Here is a 13140-nt window from a genome sequence, read left to right on the forward strand (position 1 = left end):
CTTCCTTTCAAATGCAAGAATCCAATCTTCTCATCGACTCCCAAATTCTTTCAAATACACCAGGACCGTTTCTGATTGCGTTATATCCAGCAATTATCCGATTACTTAAATCGATGTCCTCATAGAAAATAATCCAGGGGGTTTAAGTCCGGGGATCGAGCAGGCCATACGTGAGGTCCACCTCAACCAATCCACCGATCTCCTTATGTACTGTTAGAAACTGTCGAGACAAAATGCTAAAATGCGCTAATGCACTATCGTACATAAACCACATTATATTTCTTGTACTGAATGGTACATCCTCCAAAAACTGAGGTAGCGTTTGTTCCAAAAAGTTGTGGTACACCTCGCCGGTCCAATTAGGAAGTCACATATAATTCCCACTTAAACGTTTAACGCGAACTGATGTTGAGAGCGATCCTCAAGCATCTTATGTAGAGCCCAAACATGGTTATTGTGAAAATTCCTTATTACATTTCTTGAGAAACTGCCTTCATCGGTAAAAAAGAAGAAGAGTCAGTAATTGAATGAAAAAAAACAGAATGCAATACAAAGAAGAAAATCTGCAGGAAGAAGTGCCTGAACGCATTGTATGTGGTATGGGTATAACCTTAAAACATAACAAACTAGAATTAGAACTACTTTGTTTGAGTTCAATATGTGCTGAGGGGCAAGGAGTGTGTTTTGGTTACAAACGTATTCACCGATTCTCTAATCCAAAAATCTCATCCATTATTCTCTAAGAGACCAACATACAAAATTGACGAAAATAAAGAAAAACACAATTTGCTGGCCTCAACTCCGGGGGTGGGAGTTGAAATGCTTCATGAATGCCCTAAAAGTAAGAAGCTTGACCTTCTCGAGAAAATGGAAATTACAAAAGCTAAAAAGAGTTCGGTTCTCGTGTGTGTGAATGACGTGTTTACTTTTGAACCTAATTTAATTTTTAACAATTTAATTTAGCTAAGTATCTTTTAACATTTTCCGTTTAGTCACTTTCTTCATCTTACATTGGCTAACGTGTTAAGGTGTTTTAGCATTAGGTCCGTATAGTCGATAGGTTTTACACTTATACTTCTAACCTTTTGGTACCGGGTTCGATTCTCGATGAGTCTATGTTGTTGCGTTCCACTTTTTAATTTTTTATTTTTTGCTTTGTACAATTACAACCTAAAAATTATTATTTAATATTGTTTATTTATGTACTGTAAAGTGTGTGATGGCGTCTAAAGGTTTTTTTTTTGTTTTATGTAGAGTAAGTATTTTAGGCCTGATAATGCTCTAACTAGAGCTTCGATAGTAACTAACGAGTTTTCGGTAGTAACAATAATACCAATACCTGGCGTTTACCCATAATATTAGAAGACAGTGATACTGAAATTGCTGATTATGAAACCTCTCAGCAGGGACACGTATTTGAGACTTTAGACTCAGAAATAGCTTCACTAGTTCGGCCTGTGCCTTCCTCAGCTAGTTCTTCTTTTTCAAGTACATCTAAAGCATCACAGGGTACAATTTCTTCGTATATTGATAACATGTCCTCTCAAGAAAACAACAAGATTAATGAAATACTGGCAAGGGCTATTTATGTCTCAGGAGCCCCATTAGATATGACAACAAAAAAAGTATGGTTAGATGTATTCAAAACAAAGAGATGCGCATATAAACCGCCTTCTCGTTACCAGATGTCAAATCCACTACTCGAATCCGAGAACACTAGAGTACAAGCTGCAGTTTCTTCAAGTGAAGCACCTATCTTTAGCTTACAAATGGATGGTTGGTCAAATTGTAGAAATTACTCTATATCCAATTTTGTTATTAATACACCTCTTCCGGTATTTTACAAATCAATCCATACCGAAGATAACAGACATTTAGCAACATTTTTGGCCTCAGAAATTGAAAAAGTATTGGAAGAATTGGGAGCTTCCTATTTTTTGGCTATTGTCACTGACAACGAAGCTAACATAAAAAAGGCTCGTGAAATAGTTAGCAGCAAGTACAATTACATAACTAATTATGGTTGTATTTGTCACGGTCTAAACCTTCTGGTTGAAGACTTCTTGAAATTAGACCATTTTGCCAATTTTAAAAAGAACGTAATTTCAATTGTATCAGAGTTGAAAAATTCGCAGATTTTACATGCAAGGTTTGAAAAAATCCAGTTAAACAAAACGGGGCGATACATCTCTTTAAAATTGCCACTAAACATTCATTGAAAAGTTAAGCAGTTGATGATAACCCAGATATTTCTGATGTTCTCTCAACAAATACAGTAAGACTTCTTCTTCAAAATGAATTTTGGTTACAAATAGAAGCAACTTATGACTTGTTCCAGCCAATCTCTAAGTGGATAACGTTTTTTGAAGCTAACGGGCCAACAATCTCAAAAGTGTTTATCTGCTTTTTTGAAATAAGATCTATATTACGTGACAAAGTATCAAATTTATCCGTTACTATGTTGGAATCCCAGAAAATATGCTCAATTCTTGAAAAACGAGAAAATAAATGTTTAAAACCCGTTCATTTTGCTGCTTACCTATTAGAACCAAACCAACGTGGCAACAATTTAGCTGAAGCTAAAAATTTAGTTGCGACGGAGTTCATCTATGAAACTGCAAGGCGTCATCCAAAATATTCTTCAGAAGTAGGTCTTATTATGGAAGCACTTGCACAGTATAAAATTAGAGGTGGTAATCTTTTTGCTAAGGAATTCGTTATTTCCAGCGAAAAATCTATGTCTGGGCATGTTTGGTGGGCAGGAATTTGCTCCAGTTCTAAAATAAGTAGATTGGCTGTAGACATTTTAAATTTACCATCGTCAACAGCCGCAACCGAAAGAACGTTTAGTACTTATGGATTTATTCACCGGCAATGAAGAAACAGGCTTACCGTGGAAAGAGCCGGAAAACTAACCTATATTGCCCATAATTATAATTTACTAAACGAAGATCATTCAAGAAGAGAAAAACCTACTGAGGATTCTGAGGAAGAAATTGAAAAAGAAGATCTCGGTTTCGAAATTATAGACTTGACTGAATTAACCAAGGAGAAAGAAAAATCAGATGAAGAGGTTGGGGATGATGAGGATGATTTACCATTATCCACTCTATTACGTAGTTCATTCTGACTCGTTTTTTTTGTGTTTCCTAATGTTTTTATAGTTTTGAATTAAAAAAACTAGTATTAGTTAAAAAGCTGTTTTTTTTAAGAAATTACCAATATTACCGTAATATTACCGGTAATATTACCGATTTTTAAATTACCGGTAATTTTACATCTATAGCCGTACAACAAATATTCTCTGAGAATCTTTCAAACCGTCCAGTTACTTATATTTAAAGTATATGCAGTTTTTTGAGTAGATGTACGCGGATTTTCGTCTACTATGGCTAGCACATTCTCTTCCAGTTCTATCTTATTACTTATATTGGTCTTTCTAGTTCTCCACTTCGCTTCAACGCTTCTGTGTCACGAAGTCGTTGATGTATACTTTGAGAGGTTTTTCTATTAGGCACATTACGATTAGGAATTCGTTCACGGTACAACCGACCAGCTTCTAATGAATTGCCATTAACAGTCCATAAACTCAAATGCAAAACATTTTATTCACCATATACATAATTACAAGCTTGTAGCTATATAACTAAATAATAAGGATTTGATCAATGATGAACGCGAACAGTACAGTGATTATCTAAAAGCGATGACATATGGCACTGCTGTATGTTGCACTGACGCACTTAAAATTGCCACACAAAAAATTAACTAAGATTACATTAGAATAAAATTATAACAAAAAAAAAGAAACAAATAAATTCTTAAATCTACAGCAGGAGTGAGGAGATAAATGAAATGTTATTAAACACAGAAAATTCCGGTCCTTTTATAAAAAAAATCACAAAAAGACAAAATATCCTAAGAATAGTCCAAGGAATATTCTCTTAAATTTTTTTTTCAAGGCCTGGAAAATGACTCCATATAGTAGAGGGTCTGGAGGGGAGTGACTTCGTAGAAACAATCTTTTTGGGACTCCTCCAAGGCCTTCGACAGTATTTCTCACAGCATCATTATTTCTTAATCAAGCTGTAATTTGATCATTAGGTGTATAGTAGCAGGCACTGGTAAACTGGATCCCATACGATGCAGCCATACTCCAATTTTGACCTGACAAAGCTGTTTAAATGGAGATTTTGCAGTAAAGCTCTGTTCTAATAATTATAAAACCTAGTTTCTTCACACCAGACATTATAATACTATTAAAATGTGGTATAAATGTAAATTCGGCATCATAAAAAAATTATTACGGTTCCCTGGAATAAATACAAAAATACATCTAATATGTAAAATCCTAAAAACTAAATCGATAAGTCACAAACTTGTACTGGGGTCAAACTAAAGTTCTAATCTGGATCGCGAACGGTTCCCCCTCTGATTATAGCCGCCACACCACCTTCGATTTAAACTAAATTATTTCGTGTGAAACTTTGTACGGATAGGAAAACTAAACAAGCCGCCGAAACTATCAATTTTAAGTTCAAATATTTGGATTACGTAATTAGATGCCGTTCGAGCGGCAGACCCCTGAGGTTCCGCCTTCGGATCTAACCCCCTTTCACTTTATTCACGAAAACTTAAAGAAAAGAAACTTTCTTTTTTTGTGCAACAGAGAGTATAAATTCAAATGTCGTTTCTTTTTTTGAAATATCGAGTTTCTACATTATGACCTGATTGATCGACGTGTAGCAAACGCGAAAATTTTCAGTTTGCTCCACGCCATCCGTATCACCGGCGAAATTCCTTTTGTTCGCCGAACAATGCCCTTGCTTGGGTTAATGGAGGGTCGTCCTACGATCCTCATCAACTATGGAATTATTGTTATGATTATTATGATGAGGCATGTAGACCTCTCTTTACTAAGTGAGAGAGAGAGAGTGCTAAAGTGTTTTTAGCAAATGATGCTTCATTACACATTACAAAGCTCTTTAGTAAGAGGGTTTCCACCATTATCTTATAGTTAAATGTAATCATTTTAGCTAAGCGCATGTTCCTGTACAGCACGTTTGTTACAGTTTTATTTAGAGTCAAAGACCGAATAATGAATGATTAATCGTTCACCTGACTGTGCATTAGGTAAAGACTATAAGAAAAACTTCCCATTATTCTATGGATAAATTCCTTTCTTTCGCTATAGAGCTAATGGAAATACTGGAAAACTACAGCAAAGTTAGAGATTAATCCCAGTCATCCCAGAATATGCGTTGATAAATACAATCAATTTAACAATGTTTTTAATTTCCTCTCTGTTGCAATTTAGGCTCAACATTATCATGGATCTGGTCAGTTCATTTTCAAGGAAAAAAAAATGGAAAAACCAGTAGCAGCCCCTTAATCTTCAAAGCCAGTTTAAGGTACTGCTAGCCACATTGAAGATCAAGGAAGAATTCTACCAAAGTTTTGCAGATGATGATGAGTTCAAGATGAGTGTCTGGACTGGTGCATTAGTATTAATGAGAAAAATTTTAAAAATGATAAAGAATAAGCCGATTATTCTGTCGAGGCATATAGAGCAACACTTCTATGAAGTTTTTTATAAATATAGCATCTCCTTCCATTATGGATACCTGGGATAGTACGTAAGTAGTAATAAGAAGAGTTAGGGAATCTTTTCAAAGAATATACTAAATATCCAGTCTAAGCACACCGAGTGCCATTTTCATCAAGTTTTTTATAAAACTGGAAGGAGGTTAAATATCGCATTTTCTTCTTGAGTTCACAGATTTGGAAGATGTTTTCAATAAATGGATACCTGTACTGGTACATAAGTAGTAAAGAGAATAGTTGATGGATTTTTATAAAAAATAGACCAAATATCTTGTCTAAGTATATAAAAGACCATTTCCATCAAGTTTTTTAGTAAATGTCGCATCTCCTCTTCGAGTTTACAGACTTGAGAGATGGACATTCTTTCAACAAAGAATGGACATCTGAACTAGTACATAGTCTCTATGAAGAATAAACCAAATATTTAGTCTAAGCATATAGAGGACAACTTCCATTAAGGATAGATGCCTGGCCTGGTGCATACGTAATAATGAGAAGAGTTACACAATTTTTATTAACAATAGACCAAATATCCAGTCCAAGCACACAGAGCATTGTTTCCATCAAGTTTTTTGTATAAACATTGAATCTTCTCTTTCAGTTTACAGATTTAAAAGATGCTTTTAGCAAAGAACGGACGCCTAGATAGGACCAATAAGAAGCAACAACTAGAAGCAGCAATAGGCAAAATAGTAGCAAGATAAGCACCAATAAGAAGAACTGAAGAATCTTTATGATGAAAAGAACAAATATCTGGTCTAAGTACATAGAGGATCCTTTCCATCAAAAATGGATGCCTGGATAGGTAGTTATGAGAGAACTTAAGAAATCTTTCCGAAAAATAGACCAAATATCCAGTCACATAGCACAATTTCCATAAATTTTTTTATAAAGACCCCATTCTTTCTTAAGTTCACAGATTTCTATAAAAAATGCATGCCTGGACTGGTGCATAAGTAATAATGAGATAAGTTGGTTGTGGATGATAAATGCCTGGAGTAGTGAGAAGAGTTATTCTAAAGAACACGGAAAATTTTTAATAAAACGGATTTTTTGACTAATCCTGAATTACTTTGATGTAGGTCCATATGATCTGGCTATAACTATGGCCTTCAAGATCACCAGATTTGTACCACATAGCAAAGTTGATATTACAAGCGCTGGATTATGAGAGGAGGAACATTATTGGAGGAACTGTTTATAACATTTTCTTTGAAAATTTTTTTTTGGGTTTTAAAGGAAATTTTATCAATTTTACAAGTGTTTGAAGAATTCTGAAATCTCTGTCTAATATTTAAAGCAATTTTTTAATTTGTTTTTTTTGACATTTTCAGGACTTTCACGCATTTGTCGTCATTATTTTTTATGTATTCTAGAGAATTAAAGTAATTTTTCATGTTTTCCAGGATTTGAAATTATTTTACGATCTCCAGTCCTTGGAAACACTGGAGCTTTTTAACCAAGTTTCAATTTTTTGATAATATACGAAGTTTGTTTATGGTTTATGCTATAAACCATAAACAAAAATGCTCCTCATTCTTTATGTATTCCCAAAAACTCCCAAATTAAAACTCATTTTTCATATTTTCTCGGTGTTCCAGGTCTTAGAAGTATTTACTCATAACTTTAAAGCTTCTCAAGCAATTTTTGTCTTCCAAGCATTTCACACCTTTTTTTACATATACAAGAAAACTCGAATAATTTTTGATATTTTCGAGGATTTGAAGTCAATTTCTTTACTTTTCAGGTACTGAGAAAATGTTCTCATATCTTTAAAGCCCTTGAAGCAATTTTTTGTTTTCCAGGCATTTAAAGCAACATTTCATTTTATTTCAGATATTTGACGTAATTTTTGACAGGTTTTTAGGCATCATTCTTAATATATTTTAGAGATTTGTAATAGTTATTCATCTTTTTTTTGCGGTAAATATTAATGTGTGGCAGGTATTGGAAAAAAAAATTCTATAAAGTGATTTTGAATTTTATCCAGGCCTTTTTCGTATCCTCGAGGCCTTTAGAGGAATTTCTCATTTCGTTTCAAGCTTTTCCTTATTTTCATTACTTTAATTTATTTTGGGGATTTGCAATAATTATTTATATTTTCCAAGCATTTTTCGGGAAATCTTATATAAGTTTAAGTCTTTTGGTTGTTAATATCCACTAAGCGAGTTATATCTTAAAAAAAGACAATTTTTTCACTAGATAGCTTAAGAGTTCATTAGTCATGAACTATTTTAGAATAGATGAATCGCATCTAATTGTGACTATAGCCTTCGAATCTAAATCTGGACTATGAGAGGATGGGAATTGTTGCAGCAACTGCATATTAACCCGCACTTTATTATAGATGCATCATAGCTATTTAAATTATGCCTAATACAGGATCCGAACGAGATTTTTCTACCACTCAGCATTTTAACATAAAATCACAATTACTTTTCAATTAGCTAAATTTCCAAGTGGGCGTCTGCTGTTTTAGTATAACGATGAGTGCGCCAACACGGGCATTCATTCATAAATTTCCTTCAAGGGCGTCTTGCTACGGCCTGCCCCGGAAATCCGTGACCGGAATCTTAAGGAGGAAGCTCTCCTCCCTCCTCCCATCATTGAAATTCAGGAGGCTCACGGCGAATTTCCGAACTTTAGAGCCAAAATTGGTTATTCACTTAGAACTCTTGACGCGATACCGCGCTATTTTTGGACGATTTACTCGTTGCAACAAGCGAACGATCTTTCCGCACGACCTGCGAGCTTGCAGCTTTCTTCCTTGCACGTTTTGATTTTAACCCCTTTTTGGGGTTGGGGTTAGGCTGTTGAGTGTCGGTAAATATTTGAATTGTTTAGAATTTAATATCGTCAGAGTTGTTTACGAGCGGTTTTTGTTGAATATAATTTAAATTACAAAATTCAAACAAGAATAAACAAAAACAGCTCAGACAAATACAAATAAAGATTTGTTAAAAAACTGTTAGAACGGCAGCAAAAGTTCATCATACATCGCGATAAAAACTGAGCAACAAACGTCATAATGCTACGGATAAGGATCCATTGTGCAATAAACTTGTCCAACTTGTTTTTGGGTCATAATCAACAAAAGTTGCAGTATGATTAGGTTTAAATCTACTTGGGTGCCTTGTTCTTATATTTGAATCCGGGAAAATATTGCATATTTTCCAGGAAGAAAACTAGAAAATAGAAATTTGTTGCGCAACAAGTTACCGACAGCAAAAACTGCACTTGAAAAATTTTTTCTGGCAATAAAATGAGAGGTGCTTCTCTTATATCAGGAGGCAACAAAAGTTGCAGTCGCCAGGAAGTCTAAAGCTTAAATATACTTAATTATTTTACCGGCACATGCATTATATCTGTGTGAGTTCTCGGCCGAAATTTACTATAAGGAAAATATTGCATTTTCTCATAGAAGAAAACAAAAATTAAAATATCTTTCCTGGAAATAAAATAGAGGACGATTCATTGCGCAACAAGTGTCATAATGCTATTGATAAGAAAAATTACGGAGAAGGATTCATCGTGCAACAAACGTCCCAACAAAAGTTGCAGTAGGATTAAGCTTAAATATACTTAAGGGTCTTGATCTAATCTGCCATCATCTGCATAAAATTTATTCTCGGCTTTTAATCGTTATATCGAATTCCGTGCATACTCCTTGGAAAACATTGCACCTATTTCAGGAAGAAAACTAGAAAATAAAAATTTATTGCGCAACGGGTTATCGACATCAAAAGTTGCACTTGAAGCATTTCCTCTGGATACAAAATGAAAGACCTACTTGTCTCAGTTGCAAGATGGTCTAAAACTTGAATAGTTTTAATTACCTTGATGACATTATGATCGCATGTGTGTGTTACCGGTTGGAAATGGCTTTCAGCAAATGAAAAACAAACGGAAATTTGTTACGTAACTGTTACGACGACATCTAAAGTTCAAATATCATACAGGGCTATAAGAATGCAATAAAATTTGCGCAAGCGTTATAATGCTACTGGTATGAAAAATGATGGAGAAGGAGATACATTGTGCAACAAACGTCCCAACTTTTTTAGGGGTGATAACCCACAAAAGTTGCAGTAGAATCAAGCTTAAATAAACCTGAATACCTTGATCTCACTAACCATTATCTGCATAGTATTTACATGTGTGTATTCTCGGCTTAAAATCGCTATGTCGAATCGCGTATATACTACCTGGAAAATATTGTATCGTCTTCAGAAATAAAACTAAAAAGTAAAAATTTGTTCTGCAACAAGTTAACGATGGCAAAAATTGCACTTGAAACCCTTTCTTTGGCAATATCATGAGAGAAGCACTTATTGCACCTTCATGATGCTACTGGAGGCAAAAGTTGCAGTGACAAGTTGGTCTAAAGCTTGATTATACTTGGCGGCACATACATTATTATAACATGTGTGTGTTCTTTGCTAGAAATTATTTTCAAAGAAATATTGCATTTCTAAATAGGCATTTTTTATGCAACTATTAAAACGATAGCAAAAGTTGAAATATCTATGGCAATAAAAATTGCATGATAAACTTCAAAATATCACTGCTAAAAAAATTACGGAGAAGGATGCATTGTGCAACCAACGTCTTAACTTGTTTTTGGGCCATAACCAATAAAAATTACAATAGGATTAGACTTAAAACTATTTGAATGGCTTGATCTAACCTGCCAAACTTTGCACCTTCTTTAAGAAGAAAATTAGAAAATAAAAATTTATTGCGCAACAGCTGACCGACAGTAAAAGTTAAAACATTTTCTCTGGCTATAAAATGAGAGAAGCATTTGTTGTCCTATCGTGATGCTACATGCGACAAAAGTTGCAGTTGCAAGGTAGTTTAATATTCGAATATACTTAAATACTTCGAATTTACGGTCAACTGTGTGTTCTTGGCTAAATATCGCTTCCATAGAAATTTCGTATTTTCTCAATGACTAAAAAAATAGCAATTTATTACGCAACAGCAAAAATTGAAATAAATATCTTCCTTGAAAAAAGATGAAGGTCTATTGCGTACTAAGTCTTGGACATCATTTTATAAAGTTTATCACAATTAAAAATGGGTAATGATTGAGTCGTCAAATAAATGTCGGCATATGTTGCTTGGTAATTACTGCTACCAAATAATAAAAAAACTCATGAATCTCTCCATATATTTTCGTATTACTTTGAAGATATAAAGGCTGCTTGTATTCTATTATAAAGAGACAATATCACATGAAATTTGAAAAAAATACCCTCGTCAAGCAACAACGCACAAAAGAAACCTTAAGCTTAATTAAATTTAATTTAACATGGATAACAGAACAGACACTTTGTGCATCTTCGTTGCTGCTACGTCTAGCCTCTTGCCACGTAAACTGCCTCCGGCTTGACGCTGATGCTCGTTTCCAGAGAGAAATGGAAAGCTTTTATATAATCCAGCAAAGAGATTTTATGTATATATATAGATTTTTAAGCAGAAACCTCCATTTTTGTTGTCTCTCTCTCTATATATTTTATTAAAATGTCATTTGGCATTGACAGATCACTCGTTAAAAATACAGTGTTCCAACCTTGAATGTCCATGTCACCTCGGTCTCTCGTATGAGTTCTGAAAGCACACACGTCATAACCAGCATGTCAAAACTGATATTTGCAGCATAAATGCCAACGTCACATTTGTCATCTATTAAAGTTGACATTGACTAGGGACAGTTGATATATATCGATCATTCCATATCAAGTTCTATTAATATTTTTTTCCATAAGTGACATTTATAGATCATCACATAATTATGACAGCAGTAATTTTAAATTATTGAATATATATTTTTTCGCTGTACAGATTTATCTCAACAATGATTGTGAGGATTCTCTGCGTTAAAAAAATTGATATTTCTCTTTTGCCTTAATTTATTTGTAGCTGCTATACCGTTTTCGTCACTGATCCCATAAGAGAAAACTGGAAATTAAATTTTAAAATAAATAAATCTTTTACTACCACAACGAACCGATATAAACAGCCGTATAACTGGGGAGAAAAGAAGAATTTCACTTTAAGTCCCGTTCCATTTTAATTTCAATAAAAACATTTGTATGATTGTGGCTTTTATATGGAGGAGGGCATTTAAATTTTATGAGTAACCAAGTATTCCGCAGGAGTAGTCTCGTAAAAACGAAGATAAAAATGGCAATAGACCTATAAAATATAAAGTAGATGGATTGATAGTTTAAGACATTGTTCGTTCGCGATTTAATTGAATGATCGCAAACGGTGCGCCCGTGCACACTAAAATTATGCCAGTACATATTAATCGATAATGCCAAGTAATATTATGCTAAATATCTATATAATAGAGAACAAGGAAATGTGTACATTACGTTGATTTACCGAACTAATCCGGGTTTATTTTCAAACGTCAGCAGCAGGAGCAGGAGCAGTAGCGAGCGAGCGCTCGTTTCCTGCCACCATTGAAAATCCGAATCAAAAGGGAAAATTATCAAATTAGCAGTATTTCGAAATATCGTTAATAAGTAATACCCCTTTTACTCGGCACCGAGGCGAAACTCATTCATCGGCGGAATAATAATTAAACAGTCCCTTTTATCCGAGCAAATGCCTCGCTTAGCCTAAATTAGAATTAATCGTAATGGGTTTAATAATAATTATTGTTGTGCCTACTGCCTCCACCCTCGTTTTTCGCTCCGAGGTGCAGAGGGCGCTCGAAATACTGTTAATCAATCGGAATTAGTGCTGGAAGAGCGACTAACAGTTATTGATTTTTTGTAACTAATGAAGAGGTGTTTGTCCGTTCAGTTCTCCATCTGACCAAAACAAATATTTAATAGCGTTTAGATTTTCGAAGATTTAAGTTCAGTCCTCCGTCCGACCCATTTTGCGTGCAACAGCAGACCACAGTTCACAGTTCGACCAGATAGGCTTTTCTGGAAATTTAGTCCTTCTTACGTGGTTTACTTAATTACAAAAAGAATCCAAAATTTAATAATCATATTTTATGATAGTTCAGATTGAGAGGGCGATAAGAAAACGAAAATTGAAATTTCTTTTTAAAATTTTTCAAGCCGTTCCGTCGGTCCTCGGTCCGATCCATTTCACATGGAACGATAAAGATTTGAGTTGTTCTCCCAGTTAATACTATTAGATTAAGAAAAAAGTATTTTACAATTTTTATACCTCAGACCGAGATGGCGATATAAGAATGAAAAAGTTTTTCCGTTTTTCTTATATAATTATTTAATTCATAAATTATTGCCTGAATCATCTGACAATTACATTTTTTACGTAGTTTATCCAATTACCTAGGAAAAGGCCTTGATAATATTAATGACTGTTAAGTTTACAGTCCAATCAGATGTTACGGTCTAGATCGTCCGGAAATTTAGTTTTTCTCACGTAGTTTACCCAATTGCATAAAAAAAATTTATAAAATATGTTTCATGGTAATTCAGAGTGAGAGAACGATGTAAAAATGAAAACTGAAGCATTCCCTCTTTTTTCTATATTATCGCTTCG

The 13140-nt window shown here is 34.2% G+C and overlaps 1 protein-coding gene and 1 long non-coding RNA gene across 5 annotated transcripts in view; one reads left to right on the forward strand and one right to left on the reverse strand.

The window, feature by feature from the left end:
- Positions 1-13140, reverse strand: part of LOC126742423 (polypyrimidine tract-binding protein 2) — a 556294-nt gene that overhangs the window by 44678 nt on the left and 498476 nt on the right. The gene's annotated exons all lie outside the window — the stretch shown is intronic.
- LOC126742426 (uncharacterized) overlaps positions 1-13140 on the forward strand; it is a 98518-nt gene that overhangs the window by 41912 nt on the left and 43466 nt on the right. The gene's annotated exons all lie outside the window — the stretch shown is intronic.

The sequence above is a fragment of the Anthonomus grandis genome, chromosome 11, assembly GCF_022605725.1.
Source record: "Anthonomus grandis grandis chromosome 11, icAntGran1.3, whole genome shotgun sequence".
Taxonomy (NCBI): domain Eukaryota; kingdom Metazoa; phylum Arthropoda; class Insecta; order Coleoptera; family Curculionidae; genus Anthonomus; species Anthonomus grandis.